Consider the following 11,534-nt stretch of genomic DNA (forward strand, 5'->3'; position numbering starts at 1 on the left):
TATTTCTTCAAACAGGTTTTTTTATTCCTTCCTCTCTTTCTGGCACTCCTATTTTGTGGATGTTGTTTCATTTCATGTTGTCCTTAAGCTCCCTTTGACTCTCCTCCTGCTTTTAAATTTTTTTCCAGTTGCTGCTCTGCTTGGGTGTTTTTTTCTACCATGTCTTCTAACTTGCTGATTCATTCTTCAGCTTCTTCTAGTCTACTGTTGAAACCTTCCATTGTGTTATTTATTTCATCTATGTCATTCTTCATTTCCTCTAAATTCTTACTCATGTTGGTGTATTTTCCATTTATCTCCTTATAATTCTCATTGAATTGAATGTATTTACTCCCCAGATATTAGAGCACCCTTATAACCATTATTCTGAATTCTTTCCCTGACAAATTACTTGTCTCCATTTCATTTAATTATTTTTCTGGTGATTCCGCCTTTCCTTTCATTTGGAGGTTGTTTCTTCGTCTTCCCATTTTTGCTTTTCCTTTGAATTCTTTTCTATGGATTAGATCAAACTGCAATGCCACCCAGATTTTTTGGATTGGTCTTATGTAGTAGATGTGCTGTGGAACCCAGTGGTGCAGTCTCTCAGGTCTCCTGGGCTGGGTGTTCTATGGATGCTTCCTATTTGAAATATTTGGGTTCTCCTGATGTTGTTGGGTCTTGAATGTTATTTTCCCATTCATGGATGGAGTCTCCTCTCAGAGTGTCTGATTATGTGGCTCTCTCCCTACCATATCATGCCAGCTGTTGTGGAGTTGCTGGATGAATAGCACAAAATAAAACATGACAAGATATGACACAGAAAGAAGAGAATACAAATGTATACAATACACCTATAATCTCAAAAAAGTGACCACTAGAGAAAAGAGAATTAGGAAAGAGAAAACAGCAAGAATGCTAGAGAAAAAGAAAGAAAGAATATGTGGAGAAAACAGAATAAAACAATCAAATAAACCAAAGAGTACAAACAAACAAACAAACACCTTGCAAAGGTGGGGGGCTGAATCTGCCGATGCAGAGATTAAGTAAAGAAAATTAGGTAAGGAATTGGAGGAATGGGGGAAGGACCATGGTTTATAATAGATGAGAAAGATAAGAAATGAGAAGACAAGAAAAAATTTTTTTGAAAAGAAGAATAGAGAGCTATAGACCTATATTTAGGAAGAGAAACGAGTCTTTAAAAAAAGTAGGAGAAGAAATGAGCAAGAGAAGAGAGAGAGAATAAAAAGATTGATTAGTGAATAAATAGAAAAGAGAAGGGGAAATGGAATTGGAGCAGGGAAGAGGAAATTAGGTATATGAATAAACAAAAAAAGACTAGAATAATATGTAACATATCAATAAAACAGATAAAAAAGATCACTTTTAAAAATGAGAAAAAAAGAAAGGAAAGAGAAAAACTAAAAAGGAGAAAGGAGAAGAAAAACTGGAGGAAAAAGAAGAGAGGAAGAGAAAAGTGCAAAATAATAATAATAATACTAATAATAATAATAAATTATAAATAAGTCCCACCTCCACCAACACAGAGCTGTGGTCAGGACAGCTGAGGATGGCCGGAGCTCAAGCTCCTGCCAGATGGCAGTCAGAGCTGCAGCCTGTGGTGTTGCTGGTCTATGTACTGGAGGAAGACGAGGAGTTGGAGAATGAGGCATGCTCCGTCCTGGGTGGCAGTGACTCCAAGAAGTACTCCTACTTTCAGGGCCCAGTAAAAAAAAAAAAAAAAAAAAGCACTATATGCCTGTAGTACCTGCACCCCAAAGGAAGAAGAACCAGTAGGAATTTGCATAGCTTGCAGTTATGAACGTTATGGAAGTCAGAAACTCTGTGAGCTATATACAAAAAGAAATTTTCATTGTGATTGTGGAAACAGCAAGTTAAAAATTTTGGAATGCAAATTATTTCCTGACAAAGCAAAGATAAATTCTGGCAATACATGCAACGACAGCTTTTTTGGATTGTATTGCATTTGTAAGAGATCTTATCCTAATCCTAATCCTGAAGATGAGATTCCAGATGAGATGATCCAGTGCGTCGTCTGTGAAGAATGGTTCCATGGAAGGCATCTTGGTGCCATTCCCCCTGAGAGTGGGGATTTCCAAGAGATGGGATGCTAGGCCTTATGAAGCACTGTTCTTTCTTGTGGGCTGATGCTGCACAATTGGCAGAAATCAAAGTATCTGTTGAAGATGATGGATTGGCACTGAATGTTGATGGAATAGGTGATGAGAAAGTTACCAAACCTGATAATGGATATTGTCATGATAGTCCCCTCAAGGAAGATGTTCCAGAACATGCAAAAGATGCTGCCAAGCAGTTAAAACAGAACAGATGAATAAACCATGTGCCAACTCTAATTCTGAATCTAATTTCCAGACAGTGGTTAAGAATCAACATCTCAATACAGAATCACAGTCTGGCTGAAAACTTCAGGAGCTTGAAGTTAAGCATTTTATAGAGAAAGACACTACCACATTTTGGCCCCTGAACTAGAGTAGCAAGTTATATACCTGCAAAGTCTGTATGAAAATGGATGGCAACCTAGATGTCCTGTTCCTGACAGATGAATATGACACAGTTCTGGCTTATGAAAACAAAGGCAAGGTTGACCAGGTGACTGACAGGACACACCTTTAACTGATACCCTTAACAGCATGAACAGAGTCCAGCAAGTAGAACTCACTTGTGAACATAATGACGTAAAGACCATCTAAAGAGATTTGCTGATGAAGGTACAGTTGTAAAGAGAGCACATCCAGCAGTTCTTTAAAGAATTTCAGTCAAAAAAGAGAAGAAGAGTGGATGGGGTGCAGTATTAATGCAGCTAAAGCAGAGTATGGCTCCTTCTCAGCCAGGCGATGGAAATGCCACTTCCAGGAATATGTTTCACATTTGCTCCTCTTCCATCCTCTCTGTGGAGAGGCCTCCTCCTCTGACCTTGAGCTTCTTTCACTCTCCTTAACTGCAGTAGCCACAGTGTTCACAACCAGCATTCTTTCTGACTCAGCTAAAACCAACTCGTTCCACAGATTTCAGCTCCTAAGACACACCCCCTCTATCCAGGGTTATTTGCTTATAAGTTTTAAGAAGTTTGATTTGGTTTTGAAAAAGTAAAATAGCCAAAGCCAGTTTGGCTCAGTGGTAGAGCGTCCGTCTGCGGACTGAAGGGTCCCAGGTTCGATTCCGGTCAGGGGCATGTGCATTGGTTGCGGGCACATCCCCAGTGCGGGTGTGCAGGAGGCAGCTGGTCGATGTTTCTCTCTCATCGACATTTCTAGCTCTCTGTCTCTCTCCCTTCCTCTCTGTAAAAATCAATAAAATATATTTAAAAAAGAAAAAGAAAAAGAAAAAGGAAAATAGTTTCTTTTCTAATCTTTTGGTCTTTAACTCCTGCATGTGCCTACTCTGCCACAGAGCTTTTGTCTTCCAGCTTTGGGGACATCTTCCTGCAGCTAAAACCTCTCTAGGTCCCCTCACCCCTCTGATCGTGGTGCTTTGGGTCAAAGCTTCCTCAAGCTTGGTCGCTCCTTCTCCCACACCCCTTCTTTCTGAAGCTTAATCACAGCTTACAGGGGATCTCATAACTTGTTTCCTCTGGGCCCAACCTCTGAAGTGGCCAGATTGATGGTTTCATGGCATGTTATAGGCAGGGAGATTGGCTGATGGCAGGATTGAGGAAGCCAAACTTTGATAGGAATTTTACTAATAAATATAATGTAAATGCCATTCACAATTCTGCTGGCACTAGCATGTTAGAATTTCAGAACTGTGGTGCTCACAGGGCTTCTTGGAGAAAACATGCCATACAGTAGTCCCTCTCCTGCTGCCCACAAAGCAGACTGGGCGCTACCCTGTGAAATCTTGGTGGTTTCCAAAAATGCTCTGTATTTCTTTATATTATCAGGGGTATTCATAAGCATATATTACAAACAAACCTATTTTGATATTGTTCTGTTATGAAAATATTACTAGAACCCTAATAAATTATTTCCCCCTTATAAAAATCTATACTAATAATAGAGGAATATGCAAATTGTCAGGGGGATCAAGCCAGGAGGGAAGAGCAGTTAGGGGGATCAGGCTGGCAGAGAACAGTTAGGGCCATCAGGCCAGCAGGAGAGCAGTTAGGGGCATCAGGCAGGCTGGCAGGTGAGTGGTTAGGAGCCAGTGGTTCCAGATTGCGAGAGGGATCCCAGATTGGAGACGGTGTAGGCCAGGCTGAGTGGATCCCCTTCCCCCAATGCACAACTGCACTGGGCCTCTAGTGTGTATGTGTGTGTGTATATATATACTACACACACACACACTTAGATGCTGTAGGCACTGCCTTTTGCTTTTAGCAACCTGCTTGAGGTTCCAAGTGATCCACAGGTCCACTGCTTGTGTCTGTCTCCACAGGCCTTGGCTGCAAGCAGGCGGGGCCAATCTGCCCTCTTAGCCTGTCTGCCAGCTGCCAATCTTAGTCACTCAAGTGTCTGTTTCTGACAGGGCTTTAGGCAGGGTTGGTGCTGTTTTACTTTCAGGGAATATGGTGGGTGTTTTTTCCTGTCCTAGAGCTACTCCTCCGTGAGGGACCCAAATATTACTCTGCCTTGGTTGGACAGAGCTCCTTGTATGGAGACCAATGGAGTTTTTATCAGTCTCGTAACCAGAATAGCGGGGAGGATGACCCCTCTTCCAATCCCGTCACTGAGGGTTACTTGAAACTATTCTGAACGTAAGCTTGGTCTCTGCCTTTGTTCCCTCTGTAAAGCTCAAAATACAAGATGTGGTAGGCTGTATCACCTGCCCTGAAGCTACTGGGAGGAGCTGGCTTCTCTGGGACCCTTAGGTTTAGAAGCCTAAGAATGTCCCAATGAAGGACTCCTGGCCACGTCTCCCTGCCCTGCTTCCCTCCCCAGCCTCTCCCCAGGCATCTCAAGTCTGTGTCTCCTCCCTGCAAAGCCTTGGGTGAGTGATTGCAATGTTCTGGGTTTGGAGTATAAAAACAAAGACAAGACAAGACAAAACAAAAACAGTAATGAAACCGTAGCTTTCTCTCCCTCCAGTGCCTCGCTGCTTTCCCCTCATGGTGCTGCTTTTTGTGGTGCAGCCCTTCCTGGTGTGGTCTCAGGTCCAGACTCCCCAGCAGCCAGCAGTCCTGCATCTTTTCCTTTTCACACTTGGATGCTATGTCTGCCTCCATGGGACATGGCTCTAGTGCTCAGCCTGGCCCCGGCTTCTATTTTTCTGAGGAAACTGATGCTCCCATAAAGCAGCTTCCTCCAGCTCCCTCTTGGCCTGCTGGCCTGCTGGCCTGCTGCCCCTCTTGAGCCACCCTTCCTACTGTTCTCCAGGCATTTTTTGTCTTCCTTGCTATAAGTTGCCTCCTCAGCTTGGCTTACTTTTTTAACTCCAGGTGGATTATGGAGGGCTCCAAAGCTTTGTATTTCCGGTCTGGCCCTGGGACGAGGTGCACAACATGTCTGCCTATTTGGCTGTCATTCTCTTCCATCTCAAAGGAAACATTTTATAACAACAAATATATCTGGTATTTCACCCTCACAATACATTAAAAATTATCCCATGGGGTCCTTATCCATATGTTCATATTATTTATATGTAAATATAATTATATGTACATTCTACCTTTTCATTGGTGTATAACATTGAGGTTTTTATATAGTTTCTTAGAGGAGTTTTAAATATATGAAATGTTTTTGTAGTTTACCATGATACCCTTAAAAATGTTTTACACCGTAAGGTTATTGGGAAGCGGTGGCCATTCTGTTTTACCTATTGCTGTTGTTAAGATTAACATATTTATTAATACCCACTAATGAAACACATGTCTAGACTAGTCTGTGAAATGGATAAAAGCATACAAAAAAGCAACCCATCAAGACTTTGGTGACTCTTTTCTTCAGGAATGGTAAGAACAATAGCTCTTGTCATTCATCCTTATTCAATTTACTGATATGAACTGGATACCTGCAGTGGTCAAGGCATTGTGTGAGAAATATTCTAGAACTGTCAGTTCCTGCCCCCAACCTTGGGTGCCATGTGAGATGGGAGGGACACAAACTAAGTCTCATGGGGTCTGCAGGATAAAGGAACTATTTTGGGCCACAGTGACTAGGGGAGATAGTATGAAGGTAGTGGATTTTTAATTGGGGTTGAGAAATGGATAGGGAAAGATCAAAAACATTGTATATATCAGAGATGGACAAAAGCAAAGTCACTGAAGAAGGGACTCATCAGGCATGTTAGAGCAATGGGTGGTCCACATTCTTTGAGTCACAGAGTTCACATGGGGAAATGGCCTTGGAGTAGCCAACAGCATGGATTATGGAGGGCTTAAAGCTTTGTTTAAATGGAAAGCCATAGATAGTTTTAAAATAGATGAGTGACTTCAGAACAGAGCTTTAAACTATTAATTTGAGTGGTTTTGTTCAAGATCTGACCTTGAGACAGTCTGTAGGCAGAGAACACAGTTTAATGGCCAGGGAGTGGTGTCAGAAATAGGAAGTGAGGGTTACTAGGCAGAAGAAGGGCAAAAGGATGGGTACACTTTGGAACTGAAGGAGAGGAAAATATGAACGGTTATTGTGAGGATCTGAGTTTGGGATGATGAGAGATGTCACACACTGAAAGAGGACGAGTAGGGGGAAATACCTAGTTCTAGGCAGATCCTCAATACCTTTAGACATGGTGAGTTTGGGATTCAGGTGTAATAATGAAGCTAAAGGGTAAGGTGGAGAGAGACTGGAGTTTGATCACAAAGAAATACAGACTTAGAATGGATGAGATCTCAGAAGGAGAACTTAAAAGGAAAAGACTAAAGTGCGGAAATTTTGGGTATGACCACATTTCAAAAGAGAAAGATGAAAAAAATAGGGCACAACCAGAAGCTAGATGGTCAGCAAATATATTCGTGTGGGGTAGGAGTAGGGGCTGAAAAAAGGGACAGGTCTATAGTGCTAGATGCATTGGGGGAAATGAAGGTGTTGAGTTAAAACCTTTTACTTTTGATAAAGTAACATTGCCTCCTGTTGAGAATTCGCTGACGGAAGGGAGAGGAGGTGAGATGTTCATTTCCTTTTCACGGCTGGCCGGGAAGCAAGCACTTCCTTCGTCAGAGGGCGATGCGTTTGATTCCTCCTCCTGGGAAGAGCCCATGGAGCAGTGGGCCTTGGCACCCACTGGTCTTCTCTATCCTGATAGTTTGTGAGCACCCGAGTCTTTTGTTTGGGGATAGATGCAAAAATGAGAGTTATCTAACATTTGGCCAACATTGGTTGCCTCTTGTCACAATACAGTCTAGGAACAGATTCAATACATTGTAGAACTGGAAGGCTTACCCCTGATAGAGGAAATTTAACAGGAATTGAGTTAAAAACGAAACAAAACTCATAGTTAACACCTATGCCAAAAGAGAAAGGGAGAAAATCCTGTTACATTTAACCTTCTCAGAATGGTGGGTCTTACTGGCTAAATCTGTTTGCATGTGGAAGTTAGCAGAATTCCCTTTCCTCCTATTCTTTCCAAACATCAGCCAATGTTGGACAACCTAAATCCAAAATGCCCCACACCCTAAGCCTAGTGACTGATTTAAAGAATTTCAGAGTTGAAAGGGACCTTAGAGTTCACTGTTGGATTATAAACAGGGATTGGCAGTCAAAACCTGTCCTGACCTTTTTTGGGTTAAAGCTTTTCTGGCTCACATGTTGCCTATGACTGCTTTCCAGAGATGATGGCAGAATTGAGTAGCTGCATCAGACACTATGTGGCTTGCAAAATCTAAATTCATTATTGTCCAGTTCTTTACAGAAAGCTTGAGAAAACCTGGGTTTGAGCGCTGGCCACCCATGGACCTTTTTAAGCCTGGGCAAAGTGTGATGCTTTTCAAAAGCATCAAGAATATTTTTTGGAAGTCAGAATTTTCCACCCAGTGGCTTTGGCTGGATTCCAGATAGTGTCTATTCATGTGGCTGTTGAGCTGGACTGGGCACATGGCATAAAAACAATTAGACCTGACTTGTTTCTGCTCAATCCCTGGCCCGTTGAACTGGCACAATCAGAGTGCTGCAGTAAGCAGGGCAAGTAGGGCACACAGGAGAGTAGAGTGAAAGCCAGATTAGAGCCTGCAATTAGAGCCGGCGCGCGTGCTCACTGCCCTTTCATGGCTGCACGGCCTGAGCTCAGAGTACTGTGTATTAGAAAACACATCGCCCGCCCTTGGAGGCACAGAATTGATGACAGTGCTTTAAACATGTTTTGTTCAAGCAAATGAAGCACAGCCATTTTGGAAAACAGGGAGGCTAAGCTGGAAAATAGCTGAAAATAAACTTTTTTACTTTAGTTGGATGTGACACGATGCTCTTCTGATAGTTTGTGAGCACCCGAGTCTTTTGTTTTGGGATAGATGCAAAAATGAGAGTTATCTAACATTTGGTCAGAAAGTCCACCAAACTATCATGCATTGACTGGAGTAAAGAGAAGTGAGAAGTCCTTCCAAGTAGTGAGACATGTGTTGCTGGGCTGTGAATAGGGTACTAAATCAATATAATATTTTTGGGAAGCAGCTTGGCAATATGCATAGAAAAGTCTGAATGGAGTTTATCCTTTTACTCAATAATTCCACTTTTAGAAATTTGTCCTAAAGCAATCAGAAATGTGGAAAAGATTTATGCACAACAAGCATTATTTAAAACTAAGGGCCCGGTGCATGAAATTTGTGCACGGGGGCAGGAGGGTCCCCTCAGCCCAGACTGGACCCCTCCAATCCGGGACCCCTCAGGGGATGTCTGACTGCTCACCTGCCTGCCTGCCTGATTGCCCCTAACTACCCCCTCCCCTGCCGGCCTGGTCACCCCAACTTCCTCCCTACCGGCCTGGTCACCCCCAACTGCCCCCTGCCAGCCTGATTGCCCCTCACTACTGCCCCCCACCAGCCTGGCTGCCTCTCACTGCCCCCTTGCCAGGCTGGTCGTCTCTCACTGTCACACCTGCCGGCCTGACCATCCCACACAGCCTGCTGGTCAGTCGTTTGGTCTTCCCTCACTAACCCCCTGCCAGCCTTGTTGCCCCATGCAGACTGCTGTTCGGTTGTTATCGTGAGGGTGTAGTGACCCTTTTATTGGTATAGACATCCCCAAATTGGAAATATATGTCCAATTGAATACTGCTTAAAGAAATTGTTGTATATTTACATGGTGGACCATTATGGAGCTTTAAAATTATGATTTTAAAGACAATCATAACATGCAGAAATGTTTATAATATATTAAATAAAAAGTATCATAATAAATACACAGTCTGATCCTAGTTTTTTATATGCTTACACTTAGAAAATATCTAAAAGAAAAAGCCTCAAAATGTCAGCAAGGAGTATCTAAAGTTGGCGAGATTATTTTTTTTAATTGAGTGATGAGATTTTAAATGTCTTTTATGTTTTATTCATGCTTTTGTGTTTATACTTTCATTATAATGTATCTTGGTGTAGATTTTTTTGCTTGAAATTTATTAAGCTTTTTAATTTATTCATAAGCTCTTTCATTAATCCTGGCAAATCTACAGCTGTAATCCTTTCAAATATTGTCACTGCTTTGTCCCTGTTTTCTTTATATATATATATATATGATTTATTAAATTAAATATATAAATTAAATATATATTAATAAATAAATATATATAAATAAATCATATATGTGATTTATTAAATTAAATATATGTATATATAATTTAATAAATTTTTATTATTCAGATTATTGCGATTGTTTCTCCCCCCCCCCCCCATAGTTCCCCTCCACCGGTTCCCACACCACCCTCTGCCCGTACCTCCCCACCACTGTCCTCATCCATAGGTGTATGATTTTTGTCCAGTCTCTTTCTGCACCCCCATACCCCTTTCTCCCTGAGAATTGTCAGTCCACTCGCGTTGTATGCCCCTGATTCTATTATAATTTCACCAGTTTATTCTGTTCCTCAGATTTTTAATGCACTTGCTTTTTATTTTATTTATTTAAAAAAATATATTTTATTGATTTTTTTACAGAGAGGAAGAGAGAGAGATAGAGACCTAGAAATGTCCATGAGAGAGAAACATCGACCAGCTGCCTCTTGCACACCCCCTACCGGGGATATGCCCACAACCAAGGTACATGCCCTTGACCGGAATCGAACCCGCGACCCTTCAGTCCGCAGACCGACACTCTACCACTGAGCCAAACTGGTTTCAACAATTCACTTGATTTTTAGATTCATTTGTTGATAGATATGTATTTGTTGTTCACAATTTTTATCTTTACTTTTTTATTCTTCTTCCTCTTCTTAAAGAATACCTTTCAGAAGAATACATTTCATAAAATGATGGTTTGGTGGTGATGAACTCCTTTATCTTTTTCTTACTGTGAAACTCTTTATCTGCCCTTCAATTCTAAATGATAACTTTGCTGGGCAGAGTAATCTTGGTTGTAGGTTCTTGCTATTCATCACTTTGTATATTTCTTGCTACTCCCTTCTGGCCTGCATAGTTTCTGTTGATAAATCAGCTGACAATCGTATGGGTGCTCCCTTGTAGGTAACTAACTGTTTTTCTCTTGCTGCTTTTAATATTCTCTCTTTGTCTTTGCCCTTGGCATTTTAATTATGATCTGTCTTAGTGTGATCCTCTTTGGATTCCTATTCTTTGGGGTTCTGTATGCTTACTGGACTTGTAAGTCTATTTCTTTCACCAGGTGGGGGAAGTTTTCTGTCATTATTTCTTCAAATAGGTTTTCAGTATCTTGCTCTCTCTCTTCTTTTGGCACCCCTATAATTCAGATGTTGGTATGCTTGAAGTTGTCCTAGGGGCTCCTTACACTATCTTCAAATTTTTGGATTCTTTTTTCCTTTTGCTTTTCTGGTTGAATGTTTTTTGCTTTTTTGTATTTCAGATCTTTGACTTGATTCTTGTGTTCTTCTAGTCTGCTGTTAGGTCTCTGTATAATGTTTTTTGTTTTTGTTTTTAATTTCAGTCAGTGTATGTTTAATTTCTAGTTGGTCCTTTTTCATATCCTCGAGGGTCTTGCTAAATTTATTGGCTTTTTCTAGGAAATTCTTGAAAAACCTTATAACCATGGTTTTGAACTCTATATCCAGTTTTTTACTTTTCTCCATTTCTTTAGTTTGTGATCTGTTTCTGTGTCTTCGCATTTTGGCTGCTTCCCTGAGTTGGTAGAGTAGCTTTGTGTGCTAGGTGTCCTGTATGGCCCAGTGGCTTAGCCTCCTCAGTTACCTGAGGTGCACACTCTTGGTGCACCCCTTTGTGGACTGTGTATACAGCCTTGTTGTAGTTAAGTCTTGATTGTTGGTATCACTGGGAGGAATTAACCTCCAGGCCAATTGGCTGTGAGGATCAGCTGTGTCTATGCTGGGAGAACTTCTGTGCTGAAGACAGCCTTATGAGACAAGACTTGCAAAGTTTCAAAAGCTCTGTGCTCAGCTTGGATGGGGCAGAGTCTCAGGGCTGATCGGACAGCCTTGGCTTCCTGTCAGCCCTGCCCTATGAGGCCCCT

General features: G+C 41.6%; 1 pseudogene across 1 annotated transcript; it reads left to right on the forward strand.

The window, feature by feature from the left end:
* Window positions 1–1,549: 1,549 nt before the first annotated feature.
* LOC311620637 (putative E3 ubiquitin-protein ligase UBR7) lies at window positions 1,550–2,816 on the forward strand (annotated as a pseudogene). The gene has a single exon. The product of its transcript is annotated as a putative E3 ubiquitin-protein ligase UBR7 (transcript).
* The last annotated feature ends 8,718 nt before the right edge of the window (window positions 2,817–11,534 follow it).

This window comes from Pipistrellus hanaki, assembly GCF_964339955.1.
Source record: "Pipistrellus hanaki genome assembly, chromosome: 3".
NCBI lineage: Eukaryota > Metazoa > Chordata > Mammalia > Chiroptera > Vespertilionidae > Pipistrellus > Pipistrellus hanaki.